The sequence below is a fragment of the Blastomyces dermatitidis genome (assembly GCF_000003525.1).
Source record: "Blastomyces dermatitidis ER-3 genomic scaffold supercont1.11, whole genome shotgun sequence".
Taxonomy (NCBI): domain Eukaryota; kingdom Fungi; phylum Ascomycota; class Eurotiomycetes; order Onygenales; family Ajellomycetaceae; genus Blastomyces; species Blastomyces dermatitidis.
This window is the reverse complement of record NW_025544784.1, coordinates 2,193,660-2,213,266: the sequence shown is the minus strand read 5'-3', so window position 1 is coordinate 2,213,266 and position 19,607 is coordinate 2,193,660.

Below are 19,607 nucleotides of genomic sequence, written 5' to 3'. Positions count from 1 at the left end.
GTAAATAGATATCAGATTATTAAATTCTCTCACAGACAGATATAAGTAGGTGAAGTTCTCACTATTAAGAATATCAATCACAAGATTACAATCTGTAGAGCAGATGAAATGAAAAAGATGTTCAATAAGTCTCTTCAATTAATTGAAATCAAATCTATAAAATCTACAGTCACTCAATCACAATAAGATAATTCTATAGAATCTCAACTTACAGTGAATTCTACATCTTCTAATAAGTATATAGATAATCTTTATATTATAGATAGATGTAATGATGATTATTAATTAATTTTTAAAGATTACTATATTCAAAATATTTTCTTTACAGTGTGATTTTCTGTACACTGTGGCACACTTACTACAGAGAGTGAGTAAGCATGGCATGATTAACACTCGTCTTTGTAAATCAATTACAATCAACTTTAAATGTTAATATCTTAATAAATATTCATTATTTTAATTTTTTAATTTGTAATCTATAAATATCAAGACTTATAGTATAAAATAATTCAAAATTATTATATTGATTGAAAGTATAAATCTAACTTATAGACAGCTATATATAAATTATATCTTTAAAGTTGTCACGCTCCCGGCCGCGTCAAGGCCCTGTTGCGGTTCCACACGGCTCATCACTTTCATGTGGATGATTTCATCCATCCCGCAGGCTGTTCAAACTGGTTTCCAACCACTCTATGACATCATTCAGATATATCATAGAAAGATTCAATTGATGAATATAAGAACCCTGCTTCTATACAAGGTCAGCAGATTACTCTTTCTTAACAGTGAGATGCTGCTGAGGTATCACTTCAGCTATTCTCACTCATGAAATGAGAGAAGAGTATTCACTCATTGTGTATATAGAATAGCTAGATGCTGACTCTTTATTAAAGAAGTCAGTAATTCATTTTTCTTCTACTGAAATATATACAAGAGTTAGTAGTTACTGTGTTTCTCGTACAATCTTCTTAGTATACTAAGTATCATATCTGTGATATTCTTGCAATAACTCTGTAGTCTATGAGCTCACTATTCAAGTAAGATAGTTAAGCTTACTTATATAGCTTCTTAAAAACTATCTCTATATAATGCTGTTAACTGACAACTTTTCATCACTGACAACCGCTTCACCACGAACTCGCTCGATTTTTCGAATAAGAACCCGCCGATAGATTCATTGAAAAGCCCTCGATCATACAAGCATTTTGACCCCATCGCCGACCACATACCCCGTGTCGTGGTGGAGTTATCCAGCCAAACATGAACCAGATGTTGTTTGAAACTCCTGTGTGGGATTATCCCCCATTCTCCCCTATCACACCACAACCCCGGGCCAAATTGCCATAGAAATTGTAAGGTGAAGAGACCTAGTCATATGCATCAATCTTCTCAATTTTGAAAGATTCTCAATCTGTAGTTGTGAAGATATCTGAGAAGCAATCTCTGTGAAAACCCTGTTTATCTTTGATGTTTCAAAACATCAATGCTAAGTCTCATCCTCATACTGTTCTTTCTAATCTAGCTCATTCTCAGCAGAAAAATACAAAAAGATATCTCAGTGATAATATCAAGTATATAATCAACAGTCATTTCTGAAGTGCAATCTCTGCAGTCTGTCTTCAGTATATCTAGACATTAATATCAAGTCTCACTCTCATATCACCTGTCTCAATCTGGCTCATTCTCAATAGAAAAGTACAAAAAAGATATCTCAGCAACTGTACTCAATATATAATCAACAGACATAACAACTATAAAATCAGTATATCTCAAGATCTGACAGAGTCTTTGATCTCTGCATAGTGAGATATATTAAATCTAGTTTTAATATCTCAATATTTAATAGATTCTGCAAGAGATTGAGAATAGCAATACTAAATTTCTTTTGAATTTGAGAATTAACTCTATATTGATATAATCATTGACAAAGTCTTCTATTTTGAGATATAAATAATCAGTTTCTCTACATCTCACTGACAATATTTATATTATTATATAGAAACAGACTTATATTCTCTATAATATTAAGACTCTAAAGAGAGAAAGTCTTAATAGAGAGTATACAGTACTACAGTAGTGTATATCTTAGCAGTTTCTATCTCATTCTTCTACAGCAGTTAATGTAAAAAAAAAAAAAGATCTTAGAAATAGTTTTTTACTTCTCTTGAAAAAGTAAGATGTTTTTCTCTGAGTTTTATACAATATTCTTACAAAGAATTAAAAACAGAGTTATTTTCTATCATAATTTTATATTCTTTTAAGTAAGAATTACTTTTTCAGTGACTGAAGAGCTTTCATTAATACTTAATTCTTTTTTACACTCTTTATTAACTGATTTGAGTTACACACTTATTGTGTGAGAAGAATTGAATAATTTAGAATAAAATTAAATAGTTTTAATCAATTTCTCTGTAAAAAATTAATTTATTTTTTATCAGTTTTTCTCTCAAAAACTGTTATATTATCTGATTTATTATTAATTGATATCATACTTTTTCTCACTGTATTTCAAGAAAGAGATTGTAAAGATTTTATTAATTTATCTTAAAAATTAATTTTAGTTTATTAGATTCTCTTCAAAAATCTAACCTAGTTACTGAACTAGTGTGAAAAAAATCAGATATTTTATACATAAAAGTCTGTTATTCTTCTTTTGAAATAGTCTGATCAACTTTTCAATTGAAAACAGACTTAGAAATCTCTTAATTGAAACAGTCTGATCAACTTTTCAATTCATAAGAGTTTAATAAATATCTCAATTAAATTAGTCTAATCAACTTTTCATTGAGTAAAAATAATGAGTTTGAAAGTACACTCAGTTAATGCGGAAAAGAATGCTTTCTCAAATGCTATTTCTGAGATTGAAATTCTGAAGAGAAGAAAGAAAGAAGAAATAGAGAAATAACAAGTTCTTGAAATACAGAAACTTGAAAAAGCAAGTAAAATTCTTGAAAAGCAGTGTCTGAGTGAGATGAATAAAGAAGTTCTATTAATTCTTCATACTCAGACTAGACAACTACAGGAAGTGATCAAGTTCAAACTTGGAATTTCAAACACAGTTTAAAAAACTTTGAAAATTTCTAATATAATCACTAACTCTTCAGTTTGCTCTTTCTTCTTTTCTACTTCATCTTCTTCTTCTTCTTTAAATCAGAAGAAAATATATACTTAAGCAGCAGAATCTGCTGTCTTTGAATCTGCTATCTCTAAATCTGCTATCTCAAAATCTGCTCAAAATTCTGAGAAAACTGAGAAGAATACTGCTCAGACTTCTATTGATAGAAGAGTGAAGAAAAAAATGTAAAAAGAGAAAAATCTTCAAATCTTCAGAAATAGAAGACTTATTCTCAAAGTCTTAAATCAGAATATATTGCAGAGAAATAAGCTAAACTCAAACCTCATTTTCAGAATTAGAAATAAAATCAATCAGCAGTTCTTTTCTCAGTTAATGACTGATATTAAAGTTCAAAAATCAGTTATAGCTTCAATTGAGTCATTCTTCTTTGAAAACTTCATCATTCTGATCACAATGTCTGAATTCAGTGCAGAATTACTTATTCAGAATGAGAATCTCTGAAAGTCAGCAGTAGAATCTCTGTTAAATACAACAATTTTATCTGAGAGAGATGAAAAGTGAGATAAATTCATTCTTCATAATATTTCAGTTGAAATCTTTGACTGTGAGAAAGAAATGCTGCTTCTCAAAAATGAATTGAAAGAATACAATTCTATTCAACTGAGAAAAGAGTCTGTGTGACTTCATTTAATTGAGTTCAGACAGAGTAGAAGAAATGTCTCTATTCTAGTGTATACAAAGATACTTGAATAATTAAGAATCTCTGAAGTAAGAGTAGCAGGTTTGAAAATGAGAGTTCATGAATACAAAGACTCAAGAATGAATCTCAAAGCTCAAACACAGTGTTCAAACTGTCAAATATATGAATACTTTACAATCTCTTGTTTCAGAGACTCAAAATGTGCATTCTCTGCTAGAGATCATAAAACTAGTGAGCATAATTATGAAACATGCTTAAAAAGAGATGAAATATATTAATATACTCTGCTTAAGTGCTTCAATTGCAAAGAAAAACATGCATCTAGCTCAAAGAAATGTGTATTTGCTTCAAGAACTCAGAAGAACTGAAGAAAAGATGAAGCTCAAAGTAAATCTAAAACTGAAGAGAAAAGTCAAGCTAGTAAATCTACAACTGTAAGCTTAAAAAGAAGAAATTCTTAACTATCTAGATCTTCAAACTTCAACTCTTCAGCTAAGTGTAAACAGAATTTGAATTCTCAAACTTCTGTTAAGATTAGAGAATTGAGAAATGACTCTGATGATAAACTGAATATAATGCAAGCAGTTGAGATTCCTACTTTTCAAAATAGTTATAATCTACTATATGATGATAGAAATTAGATTCTACTCTATCTCTACTCTCTCTTAGTATGAATATACAACAAAAACAACAAAAAAAGTTTAAAAACTCTTCAAAAATCACATTTATTCAAAATAATGTGAATTGAAGCTCAAATTGTATTTATTCTTGTCTTCAGATTGCATTTGAATAAAAAGTTGACTTTGTACTTCTTCAAGAACCAAACTTTGATACTGAGCAAAAGTACATTATTTCTCATTCAAGCTATTACTGCTTTCTCTCTGAAAAATCTGAGATAAAATCAAGAGTAGTGATCTATAGAAGAAAAAGATCAAGATATCAATTTAATTTAAGATTTGATATTATATCTGACTCTGATATTCTAGTCAGTGATATTATAGATAAAGAGAATGAGTTTGATACTATTCAACTTATAAATATCTATAATGAAAAGTCATTGAAAGAAAACAATAATACCTGGACAATTGATAGAGGATTTTTGAATATAACTCTTCTAAAAAACTCTATAATTGCAGGAGACTTCAATACACATCATCTCTGATGAAACTCAGAGTGCATAAGAGCAGTAAGAGTAGATAAACTGGTTGAATAAACTTTTAAGTATTCAATAGATTTAGTTAACAAGTCTGATCAATAAACATTCTTTAGAAAAGACATGAAACAGAAATCTATTATAGATCTAACTTTCATGTCATAAAATCTAATTGAAAAAAGACTTATAAACTGATTTATTGATTCAAATGAAACCTCAGAATCAGATCATGAGATCATTCAATTTAATATTAAACTGAGTGAAAAATAAAGAAGTGAAAATCCTCTTCTCTCTAATCAGTATAACTTTGAAAAAGCTGATTGAAAAGCAGTTGAAGAAAGAGTAAAACAGCTGAAATATAAAAGACAGAGAGAGCTTTATTGAAATTAAAGTCAAGATATCTTAAATGAAATGCTTGAGAATAGAGCAAAGCTGATTATATCTATTCTTCTAACAAGTATTGAAGAAAATATTTCAAGGAAAAAGTCTTCTGAGTATTTCAAATCTTGATGAAATGAGAATATCACTTCTAAAAGAAAGCAATTAGTCACTGCTAAGAGAGAGTGAAAGAATAACTTAATATCTGATGAAGAGTTCAAAGCTATTTGAAATGAATATTTTTCAGATATTAAAAAAGTTAAAACAGATTACTGGAACAAATTTCTTAAAGAAGCATAAGAAAAAGAAGTTTTTAAAGTCTTCAACTATACTAAATCAAGAAGTGTAGCAAAGCTTTCAATCTTGAAATATGAATTTCAGAATGAATTGTATACAGTAAACTCTTTTGAGGAAAAATGTCAAGCTTTTATGAGAATTCTCTTTCAAAACTCATCACATTTAGAAGAGGAGAATATGTCATTTCATGAATATATTGATGAAAATAACTGGGAATGGTCTGAGCTTACAGGTGATGAACTAGAGTCAGCAATATTCTCAAGTTCAATTAAAACTGCTGCAGAGCCTGATTCAATTAATTATTTAATTATTCAAAACACATATTTCTACTTGAAGAATGAATATTTTGAGCTCTTTTTTAATCTCTTAAGAAATGGTTATCATTCTGAATGCTGAAGAGAAGCTACTGAAGTAATCTTTGTAAAACCTAATAGAAAAGCTTCAGTTTCTAAGTCATATAGAGTAATATCTCTGTTGAACTGTTTGAAAAAAGTTCTAGAAAAAATAATAGCTACTAGATTATCTTTTATAAGCTCTATTAGTGATTCTCTTCTATTTAATGAATAAATGAGAGATAGAAAACAATGTTCTGCAATTGACACTGTTCTCTCAGTTCTTCATAATATTCAAGTAACAAAGCATGAAGACCTGGTCTCAACTGCAGTTTTTATTGACATAAAAGATGCATTTGATCATGTTTCAAAGTCTAAGATGATTCAAACTTTGAAGATGTTAAAACTGTCACTTTCTCTAATAAAATGAGTTAATTATTTCATGTTTAAAAGAATTATACAACTATTCTTTGATGAAAGAAAACAAGATAAAACTGAGATAAAAATAGAAGTATTACAAGAATCTTCAATCTCACCTGCTTTATTTGCAATATACACTGCATATCTATTCAAGAATAGAGAGATGAAAATAGTAAGATCTTCAAGTTATGTAGATGATATTAGTCTACTCTACAGTTCAAAGACAATCAAAGAGAATTTAGAAGTGATTGAGAAAGCAGCAAAGGAAATCTTTGTTAGAGCTAGACTGACCGTGTGACCGTGTCTGAGATCAGAACCAGATTTTTTGATAGTCTCATTATCAATTCAACTGATTTCATTACACTGTTTTAACATTAGATAGTAGTTTCATACTGTCTCAGTGAGACTTACTGTCTACTCTTATCACATTTTTCAAATGAGATCATGATTTTCACTTCTCAATTTAAATTATTTTTATTGCTTTAAATAACTTTAAATCTCATTTAAGTGTTATCAAAAAGTGTTACTTTTTAAAAAATTAAAAATAGTCTAAAAAAAACCTTAAAATATGTAAAAATAGTAACTTTATGCCAAGAATGAAACTAAATGAGATCAAATGAGATCACTTTTTCATTTTTTTCAAGTCATGGTTCCATTTTAAGATCTGATATATAGTCACTTTACATGTTTTTTTAATAGCCAGTCCCAGCGGGATTCACGCTAAGAAATGTATGAGACCAGACTAAATGAGATCAAATGTGAAATTCATGGTCCCAGCGGCCAGTCTAGTTAGAGCAGATATCAATCTAATGCAATTTAATATGAATAAAACTGAGTTAATTCACTTTTTTCCCAGATTTAATGAGAAAGAACTAAGTCTCACTCTGTTGAATAAAGAGATTAAACTCAGTTTGAATGTCAAATGACTAGAAGTATGGTTAAACTCCAAGTTGAATTTTAAATATCATATTCAATAAAGAATCATCAAGGCAGAGAGACTACTGAATAGTATAATCAGACTATTAAATACTGAGAGAGGTCTATTCTTTCAGGCTATGAGATAGTTATACATAGCCTGTATTATCTCAGTAGCTGATTATGAAGTTTAAGTTTAATGAAACAATCAAGATAACTTCACTGAACTCTTTCAAAGTCTATAAAACAGAGCTTTGAGAAGAATTCTGAGAGCATTCAAATCATCTTCTATTAAAGCAATGAAAATTGAAGCTTCAATTTCATCTCCTGCTATTTGATTTGAAAAGACCTGTATGAACTATGCTCTGAGAGTCATGAAGATGAGCTCAAATCATATAATCAGAGAAAGAGTCTCTTCTTCATTTTCATCAGTTAACTCAGGAAATGAACTGAATTAAAATAGATTTCTTGATTGAAATGAGAATAATGCTTTAAAGAAAATGCTCTCTCAACTGTATAGACTATATTCACTTATTAAATATCAATTTTCTTCATTAAATATTGAGAAAATTGATCATGAGAAGATATCTCTCTGAACTGAAAAGCTGGAATCTCTCATAGACTTACAAATAAGTGAACTATCTAAAGAGAGAGAATATAAACAGCATTTGAAGAAGATCTCTACAATCAATATAAAAGACTCTATTCTGATTTACTCAAATGACTTAAAAAATGAGAATTTAAATAGATTAGGCACAGACATTGCTTATACTGAAGATAATATCAATTTTATCTCAGATTTCTGAAATTTAGGCTGTGAATCTGAAGTCTTTGATATTGAATTATTTGCAATAGTGAAAGCTTTCAAACTCATTGAAATAAAATCTCATAAAAGAGAAAATAGTTTGAAAGAGATATGAATATTCTCTGATAGTCAAGCTGCTTTAAAAAGACTTAGAAATAGTCAGATTTATAATGATCAAATGAATCTTGAACTGATTTTAAACTCTGTTTTGAAAATTCAAAAGAGAAGAATATTAAAACTGATAATTCATCTGCATTGAGTTCCTGCTCATATGAATATTCATGGCAATGAATTGGCTGATTCAGCTGTAAAAAAGAGTTCAGAATTAAGCAGATCTATTCAAAAAACAGTGTTCTGATCTTTCATAAAGAGAAAGATAAAAGAATCTTGTTTAAACAAGTGAAATGAAAGCTGACAGAAACAAAAGAAGAGCATATATTATTCAAGATTTGAGATAAAATCAAAGTGAAAATCTTGTTCAATTAAATGTAAAAAGAAAATATTCTCATTCATAATTCAGCTAAAACTAGAACATGATTATTTCAACTTCTATATACAAAGATTTGATGATAGATTTGATTCAACAGAGTGCTTATTCTGCAATGCAAATGAAAATCCTGAGTATATTATAATACATTATGCATTATACATTAGTCTCAGAGTCAGATTAAAGAAGAAGTATAATTTAAATCAATTAAATATGAGGTTCTTATTCTCAACTGATACAGGAAATAAATACTTAATAGACTTTCTATCAGAAACTCAAGTAGTTATAAGAAAATAGCTGAATTCAGAAGTATCTGAATATGAAGAGGTGGAAATTGATTAGATATAGTCTGTTAAAACAGCTATATACTATCTTTTAATAATTTTATTTAGTTATAGTCTCTCTTTACTGTACTTGTTTCTTTCTGTTCTTTTCTATCTATCTATTTAATATGTCTATCTTTAAGACTATGTTCTCTTTTCCTTTGTCATGATATTTTCAAATAATTTCAAAGTATCAGAAGATGTTGAAATACTGCACTTTGTAAACAGTTTTTATATTCTGAGCTGGAATTTTCTGATTTTACATATCTGAAATTGATAAATGTATAATAGTTGACTCTATAGATATAGGAAAAACTCTGAGAACTAAAGATTCTCAGGTAGATGTCATAGTCTCTGACTGCATACATCTATAATTGAAGAATAATAATAATAATAGTTTCACACAGTTTATTACTTTTCTATAGATGATTTTATTCATCTCATAGATTATTTAAACCAGTTTTCAATTACTCTATAACATTATTCAGATATAATATAGAAAGATTTAATTAATGAATATAAGAATCTTATTTTTATACAAGATTAACAGATTACTCTTTTATAATAGTAAGATATCACTGAGATATTACTTCAGCTACTCTCACTTATAGAATAGAAGAAGAGTATTTACTCATTATTTATATAGAATAGCTAGATGCTGGCTTCTAATTAAAGAAGTCAGTAATTCATTTTCTTCTACTGAAATATATATAAGAGTTACTGCATTTCTTATACAATCTTCTTAGTATACTAAGTATCATATCTGTGATATTCTTATAATAACTCTGTAGCTCATGAGCTCACTATTTAAGCAAGATAGTTAAGCTGTAAGAATAAGTGCTCGCAGGCGATTATTCAGGTGTTTGCAGCTTGGCGTGATATGTACTGTTAACTACTAGAAGTATTTGTGATAGAAAGATAAAATGTAGAAGTCAAATATATAATAGCATTCAAGCTAAGTTGTAGTATTCATGAACTTCAGTCTATATAGTTGTGTGTAGTCAAGAGCTGCTAACTCTATTAATTACATAAGAGATAGAAATAGAGATAAAGAATCTGCAAGAAGTAAGATTTCTTACATACTTCTTTCTCTCTAAGACTTCATCTGTGAAGTCTTTCACTGAGTGACTTCATAGAATCAGCTCAGCACTGCAGTGATACTCACTAAAAATTCTTCACATCTATAAAAAAAACCTCAGTGAGGAAAAATCTCTTATTATTATAAAGAGAAAAGAGTCTATCACTCAGTTTCTTATTCTATAAGATTCTTTATAATTTACATATTCTTCTTTGACTATTATACAGATTCATCTTATATCTTTTATACAGAAGAGTTTCAGTTGACTCTTAATTATTTTTATAAAATTCTTGTATAATTATTATACAGATTCATCTCATAGATAAATCACTCTCTATGAGATTATTCTTATTAAACAGAAGTATTCACAAGTTAATCTTTCACTTATTCTCATGAATTATTATTCTTTGATACTGTAGAATTGTGAGGAATTTTTCATTCTTTCATTAACTCTGTAGAATTATAGAATCAAGATGTTTATAATCTGCAATCACTCTTTATAGTTATATAGAAAGATTCAGATCTGTAATTTCTAATTATTCTTTATTTACTAAAGTGATCTGACTATTCTATAAAATCACTCACAGTGTAAGTAAATCTCTCTAAAGTAGTATAAATATCTCAGATCTGTCTGTGAAATCTCATCTTCTTTTTTCTTTTTCTATAACAGCTTTTATTCTTATAAACTGTGAGTATTCTTATTCATCTGTGAAGTGTTTTTACTCAGATGATAGAGAGAGAGTGTTTCTAACAATATTCATATATTAATTCAAGAACTTCTTAAGAATAAAAAAAATTTTAATTTTAATATCTTCACAGATAATGTCTGACTGCTGCTGAGCTTCTTATAAGTGTTTCTATAACTTCTCTAATTACTTTTTACTGACTGATGAAGCAGAGATATTACTGCTTATAACAGTGTCTTTATCTCTCTCAGCTTTGTCATTGCATCTGATCTTCAGACTAGTAGTTAATTTCATATCTCTCTCAGATCAGTTTCTGACTCTAAGTAGTATAGTTCTATTCTTTACTATAAGTCTCTCTGTAAGTAATTTCTTACAGATTCTAGCTAACAGTTCTTGTAAAGCTTTTAATGTTATCAGTGTCTTCTATAACTCTGCAGATGTATGATTATTCTCTCTCTACCTGTACAATCTCTGATCAGGTATATGCAAATATGTCTAGATTCTCTATCAATGATTCTCACATCACAGTGTATTTCTGCAATCTTATTATCAACAGAAGATCAGTTCTCAGATACCTCTAAAATTCAGATAATCAAGACAATGTAAATATTATGAATTTGTGACAGAAGTTAACCTGAACAGATAAGTCTTCTCTTCACATCTCAATTGTTTTCAGACTGAATACTTCAGCATAACTGAGAGAGTAGACACAGCTTTATAAGAAATATCTGATCACATGTACAGACAGTCAGCTCTCAAGACTCTGCTATAACTATATATACTCTGATGTTTAGCTTCTCTGAAGTCTGTGCATTTTCAGCAGTCTTCACATCAAATGCAATAATTGTCTGTATCACAGATATAATACTCTCTACTTCTCAAACAACCGCTCCACCACGAACTCGCTCGATTTTTCGAATAAGAACCCGCCGATAGATCCATCGAAAAGCCCTCGATCATACGAGCATTTTGACCCCATCGCCGACCGCATACCCCGTGTGGTGGTGGAGATATCCAGCCAAACATGAACTAGACATTGTTTGAAACTCCCGTGTGGGATTATCCCCTGTTCACCCCTACCACACCACAACCCCGGGCCAAATTGCCATACAAATTGTAAGGTGAAGAGACCTAGCCATATGCATCAATCTTCTTGATTTTGGAAGATCCCTGATCTGTAATTGTGAAGATATCTGAGAAGTGATCTCCACAAAAACCCTGTCCACCTTTGATGTTTCAAAACATCAATGTCAAGTCTCATCCTCATACTGTCCTTCCCAATCTGGCCCATCCTCAGCAGAAAAATACAAAAAGATACCTTGACAATAATATTAAGCATATAATCAATGAACACTTCTGAAGTGCAATCTCCACAGTCTGTTGTCAGTGTATCTAGACTTCAACACCAAGTCTCACCCTTGTACTACTCCTCTCAATCTGGCTCATCCCCGGCAGAACAATACAAAAAGATACCTCAGCAACAGCATTTGATACATAATCAGCGGACAACGAGTCAACAGCACATCAACAACTATGGGTGGAGTGATCCAGCCAAACGTGAACCAGACATTGTTCAAAACTTCTGTGTGGGATTATCCTCCGTTCACCCCTACCACACCACAACTAGACTGACCGTGTGACCGTGTCTGAGACCAGGATCAAACTTTACAGTTGTTATGTTGCCTAAAAGCATTACTCCTGGTCATGATTTGTATTCATCACATTGATCCCAAATCCTGTTATTTCAAATATTAAAGATCTCAGATTCACTTTTCAAATAAAAATCTAGTCTCAGATAAAGAATATGTTTGAATTCTTAGTCACATTTTTATTCTGATTTCATTATTGAAAATGGCATTAAATGAGATTATAAAATCATTTCTCACTTATATAATATCATAACATAGTGCTCATTTGTTGAAAATTCAACAGAGAGTATTATCAAATATCATTACTTTTCTGAACACAGATTATAATTAATATCATTTTAATTAAAAAAAAAAATGTATAATATAAAAAATAATAAAAAAACAAAAAACAAAACAACAAGAAAAAATCAAAACAAAAAAAAAAAAAAAAAAAAAAAAAAGAGAAAGAAAAAAAGAAGAGAAAGAAAAAAAGAGACAGAAAGAGAAAGAAAATTAAAAAAAAAAAAAGAAAAGAAAAAGAAAAAAATAAAAAATAAAAACAAAAAAAAATCAAGATCACAGAGTCACAGTACTCTTAAAATACTCACTCTTCAGAGTCTTCACAATGTTCATCACTAACTGTGTATTTCTCACAGTGAGAGTAACACAGCTGTGATAAGTCATTGTCTTAACATCATCTAATAAATAATCAGTATATATCTATATAAATGTGAATAATTAGAAAATATACACTTAAAAAGTGTGATCAGAGTGGACTCTGCTGTCACTTGAATAATATCAAGAGCAGAACACTGAAATCAATGATTTCTCTCATCAATTTCACAGACAAGGTGTGTGAAGATGACCTTGAAGAATATAAGATCTTCAGACTTCTGATAGAAACAGATCTCACAGAGAGACTCTATTTTCATTATATCAGAGACTGAGTGTTATTAAAAAGCATTACTTCAATACATATACACTTACTGTGACAATTCACTCTCTGTATATATGACTGAGAGTTGTGACTTTTTCACACTGCATGACTCTTTCTGAGATGCTGCTGTCAGTTTGCAATTCATACAGTCTCTCAGTTCAGCACACACTGTGTATATACAGCTCTGCATACTGAGGCTGTGTTAATCATTATGACCTGATGTGGTACTCGCTTTTCATGAGCCATGTTTCATTTGATTGAGAGGGGGGGAGGGGATGCAACTGCTGTTTTATTTGAGAAGAGATGAGTAATTGAATCTGTAGAAGATAGAAGATAATTTGATTTCTTCTGCATTTGAAATTTGATTAGTCTATACTCTTCAATTTGAGAATTTCTGAGAGTGTTTTAATAGTTTTCATATCAGCTTGAAATTAGTGATTGATTGAATAAGAGAAAAGAGAGAAGAAAGAAATGAGAATAACTTATCTTTATAATATGAAAATAGAGAATTGCTGTAATCATTTATTCTAGTAACAAAGATCTGTTTTCTGCATGTATCTCTGATACAGATTATATAATAACTGTATACAAAGAATATCAACAGTGCATGTATTGAATAAAGATAATGTTGCTATACAACACTGTAGCTGTTTCTGTACATCACTGAAAGCTGTTAATATTTTCTTTGAGTCTCTTTATATTTGATAAGTCAGTAATATATTTCAATGCACTCTCTCTTTCATTATTATCATCATCATCATCATTATCATTATTATCATCATCATCACTATCATTACTATCATCATCACTATTACTATTATCATCATCATTATCATCATCATCATCATCATCATCATTATCATATCATTTCTGACTGCCTCTCCTGCCTTCACCTCTCTTCAATACTCACTGAAACCAATCATGTCATTTCTCTTCAAATATTCTGCAGTTCTGCAGACCATCAAGGTGTATGAGCACTGTCATAGATTGAAGAGAGAGAAGAAGAAGACATTCAAGTGAGAGAAGACAGATTGTAAGACATGTTATAATGCCTTGAAGAGGCTCTATAAGAGAGTAGAATGATAACAATTTTAAGTAACACTTCTGATAGATTTAGACTGAACTAAGTATAGAAATAATGCAGATAACACCATCTGTGAGAGATTGAAGAAGAAGACAGTGAAGAGTCTCATGCAGCAGTGATGAGATCAGGAGAAGTTCTGAGAATGATTTGAGATCAAGATGAAGAGAGAGAGAGAGAAGAAGAGTGTTACTATTAATAAGCAGTGATAGAAGAAGTTTGAGAGAGTATTAAAGCAGAAGACAAAGAAGTCAAAACTGATAAGTTTTTTATTTATTGAGAGATAATGATTTTTGATAACACTTCTGTTCTCTAATTGATTAGCAGAAGCTGATAGAGAAGAAGAGGATTGAGATCTTGTTCAGATCTTGAATGCACTTCATGATTCAGAACATTGAGAAGACAGCTCTGCTCTCTGAGCATGTCAATCTGCTTACTGCTGAGGTGGAACCTGAGACAGCAGATCAGAAAATGCAGGATTTTGAGATGCAGATTGACCTGGCTGAGAGAAAGCAGTGAAAACCCTTCTCTGAGAAGACAGCAGAGAAAGATTTTGAGATGATTATTACCTCAGATAAGAAGAAGAAGAAGGAGAAGAAGAATGAGAAGTGAATTGTGAAGAATAATAAGAAGAATGAGAAAGAGAAGAAAGATGATGAGTAGAAAAAGTTTTTTTCTTTTTATATTAGTTAGTTATAAGTTCATAATTATTAATAATTGAAATTAATTTTGAGTTTTTAAAAATTATTGTATAAGTTGTAATCAAGTCAGAAACAATATATATATATATATATATATTTAACTATCATGATTCACAAATCACTATAATGTATAAGTATCAATATTTTTTCAATATTGATATTCACAATATTAATATATTTTTAATGATATCATCTAATAATATAATTTAGTAACACTCTCTTTCACAATATTAATATATTTCAAGAAATATGATAGAGATTAATCAAGATTGTTTATTTACTTTTATACATTGATGATATTTAATCTGAGTTAGTACTAAAATTATAACTAAGCTAAGAAACAAGATTATTTTCTCTTATATTAATTCTTCTTACACACATCAGTGATCAGTTATTGAAAATAAATTATTATCTTTCTCAAATTATTATCATGTCTTCTGAATTCACTTCTTTCACTTCTTTTACTTCTATTAAAGATTTACAAACTCTTCAAGAAATCACTGTGAATCACAAAGTCTATATTATTTATAATTCAACACAGAATGCTCTCTTTCAATCATGATGAATAATCACTTCATTCTTCATATCTGATTCCAGGTCATGAAATTTATGAAAAACTCAACACAAACATTGAGATGAACTATGAAATAATTATCAACAGATTGTATTGTAGATTACTGAAGAGTCATCTCTCTGCTGCAATCACTGTAACTTCATTCAGAAATATTCATTATAAACTGATTATGATTCTGAAGAAATTTTCTGATATCTGAAGTCATCAGAATGCAGACAATAAAAGAAAAATAATCAGAAAATTACTACTAAACTGATAAGTTGCTCTATCAGATAATGATTTTTGATAATACTAACTTTCTAATTTGAAGGAAATCATGTGAAAATGACTCTGTATTAGTACTCTGATTTCATAACTCTCATCTGATAACTTCTGTGAACAATTACTTTGTATGTATATATCTCTGAATCTTTCTCTTCAATCAATTGAAAATCCTGAATTCTGAACACTTCTTCAAATGCTTAATTCAAATCTTCATATTTCACATTGATCCTGTCTTCAGTCCAACCTCAAGACACACTACAAAGTCAATATACAATATCTAGAATCAGAGTTGAAGAATCATTGAAGAGTGTCTCTTACAGTGAATGCATGAACTAGTACAAACAATCTTGCATTTATGAAAGTTACATGTTATTACATTGATGAGAACTGAACTTATTGAGAGACATTAATTGAATTTGAATCATTGATCAGTAGTCATACTGAGGATTATATAACAGAGATATTAATAACTGTGATTAAAAATGACTATTGAGATATTAATCTCAGTCTTCTTATAATTACAACTGATAATGCTGTGAATAACTATACTATGATGAAGAGCTTGGAGTAAAAATTGGCTTTGCATTTCTGAAATAGTAAACAAGGTCATATTCTCTGCATTACTCATGTGATTCAACTTGTGATGCAAACACTGATAAAGAATCTTAACATCAAGATGAAGAATAATGAGATGACTGATTCTTGAGATGAGAATGAGATGAAAGTGATTACTCAAGTAACTTTTACATTCACTTTGTAAAAGATAATGTTTTTTAATAATACTTTTTAATATTGCTTTTTAATAACACTTTTTGATAACACTACTGTTAATTTTGAATAGATTGACTAATAATTTAAATATCATAGATTTGAAACATTGTTAATGTGATTTGTATCTCTTCTAAATAACAATAATGATTTCATGATATTCAATAAATAAACAAATCAGTCACATCACTGAATATGATACAGAATGTTAGAACACAGTGAAGTTCAACATATGAGATGACTGTTCAGACTCTTCAATTATATCAGATAATTGATTATTGAGTGCAACACTCTGATTAGAAAAAGATTCAGATATTGAAACTTTCTGATATGAAGTGAACTCAGTTGAAATATGTGATTGATTTACTGTTTCAGTTTTATAAGATAATAAAGACAGTCTCAATCACTTATACACCAATGCTGCAGTCAGCCTGATGAGTGTATAACAGTTTATTTACTCATCTTGAGAAGCAGTTAAATCACTCAAAAAGAAATTCAGTCTGAGATGATACTATAGTGCAGACTATTATTACTGTAAGAAATAAACTGACATATTACTACAGCAAAATGAAACAATCTTTTACAGAGTACTATGCTGTAGCAGCTCTACTAGATCTCTCTTATTAAGTTAATATCTACACTTCTCAAGATTGAACAGAGAAGAAATGAGACTTATATATCAAATTAGTCTGAGACTACTACAATACCAACTATCAGAGATTTGAATGAGCAGATATTCAAGATGTGAAGACAGTGAAATACAATTCTCTAGTAAGTAATGATCTTTGATAACACTTCATATCATATAGAACTATAATACTAACTTTGAAATAGAACTTACATACATTGATTGCAACTGAAAATCAGATAAAACTACATACTTATAAAACTGAATTTGACTGCTATCTTCAAGATAATCTGATGAATTTGCATACTAAATCAATTCTAGAGTTATGAAAAATTGTTGAGAGTACATATTCAACTGTTGCACTGATAACATGTGATATTCTGACAATTTCATTGACAGAGATGAAAATGAAGTGAAAGTTCAACTCAAGTCAAGATATTTGTTACTATCACTGAAAACAATTACAAGAAGAAACAATCAAGAAACTCATGATTATAAAACATGGAATTATCAGACAGTTTAATATCTCTGATCACAGTATATCAGAGAAGTGTAGTTTTCATGAGAAAGTGAAGAATAAACTTGCACAAGAATGTATTTAGTTGTTTCATGAGTGTTATCAATAATCATTATCAAATTCTGATTATATAAGCAATCACTGAATGAACTGAATGAGACTGATTTTAATCTTCAGTCTCAGTCTCATTCTGATTTTGAAAGAATGATCATCTTTCATAGTTTATCCTGAAAAATTACTCTCATTTCACTGTTCTTGAATTAAATCTGGTCATTTTTCACATCATTTCTCTCAGAAATGGTCCATTTTCAGATTTTTTTGAGGCTTGGTCCTGGTGGGACTCACGCCAAGAAATGTATGAGACCAGACCAAATGGGACCAAATGTGAAATTCATGGTCCCGGCGGCCAGTCTAACCACAACCCTGAGCCAAATTGTCATACAAATTGTAAGGTGAAAAGATCTAATCATATACATTAATCTTCTTGATTTTGAAAGATCTCTGACCTGTAATTGTAGAGATATCTGAGAAGTAACTTTCATAAAAACCCTGTCTATCTTTGATGTTTCAAAACATCAATATCAAGTCTCACTCATGTACTGCTCTTCTCAATCTGACTCACCTCTGACAGAAAAATATAAAAAGATATCTCAGTAATAGTATCAAGTACATAATTAACAGATATATCTGAAGTGCATTCTTCATGAAAAATCCTCTCTATCTTTGATCTATTAAGACATTAATATCAAGTTTCACTCTTGTATCACCTCTTCTGATCTGGCTCATTCTCAGTAGAAAAATATAAAGAGATATCTTAGTAACTGTACTTAATACATAATCAGCAGACACAATAACTATAAAATCAGTATATTTCAAGATCTGACTGAGTCTTTGATCCCTGCACAGTGAGATATATTAAATCTAGTTTTAATATCTCAATATTCAATAGATTCTGTAAGAAATTGAGAACAGTAATACTAGATTTCTATTGAATTTGAGAATTAACTCTATATTAATATAATCATTGATAAAGTCTTCTATTTTGAGATATAAATAATCAGTTTCTCTACATCTCACTGATAATATTTATATTATTATATAGAAACAGACTTATATTCTCTATAATATTAAGACTCTGAAGAGAGAAAGTCTTGATAGAGAGTATACAGTAGTATATATCTTAGCAGTTTCTATCTCATTCTTCTATAGTAGTTAATGTAAAAAAAAAGATCTTAGAAATAGTTTTTTACTTCTCTTGAAAAAGTAAGATGTTTTTCTCTGAATTTTATATAATATTCTTACAAAGAATTAAAAACTGAGTTATTTTCTATCATAATTTTATATTCTTTTAAGTAAGAATTACTTTTTCAGTGATTGAAGAGCTTTTATTAATACTTAATTCTTTTGTATACTTTTTATTAACTGATTTGAGTTACACACTTGTTATATGAGAAGAATTGAATAATTTAAAATAAAATTAAATAGTTTTAATTAATTTCTCTGTAAAAAATTGATTTATTTTTTATCAGTTTTTCTCTTAAAAACTGTCATATTATCTGATTTATTATTAATTGATATCATACTTTTTCTCACTATATCTCAAGAAAGAGATTATAAAGATTTTATTAATTTATCTTAAAAATCAATTTTAGTTTATTAGATTCTCTTTAAAAATCTAATCTAGTTACTAAACTAGTGTGAAAAAAATCAGGTATTTTATACATAAAAGTCTTTTATTCTTCTTTTGAAACAGTCTGATCAACTTTTCAATTGAAAACAGACTTAGAAATCTTTTAATTGAAACAGTCTGATCAACTTTTCAATTCAAAAGAGTTCAATAAATATCTCAATTGAAG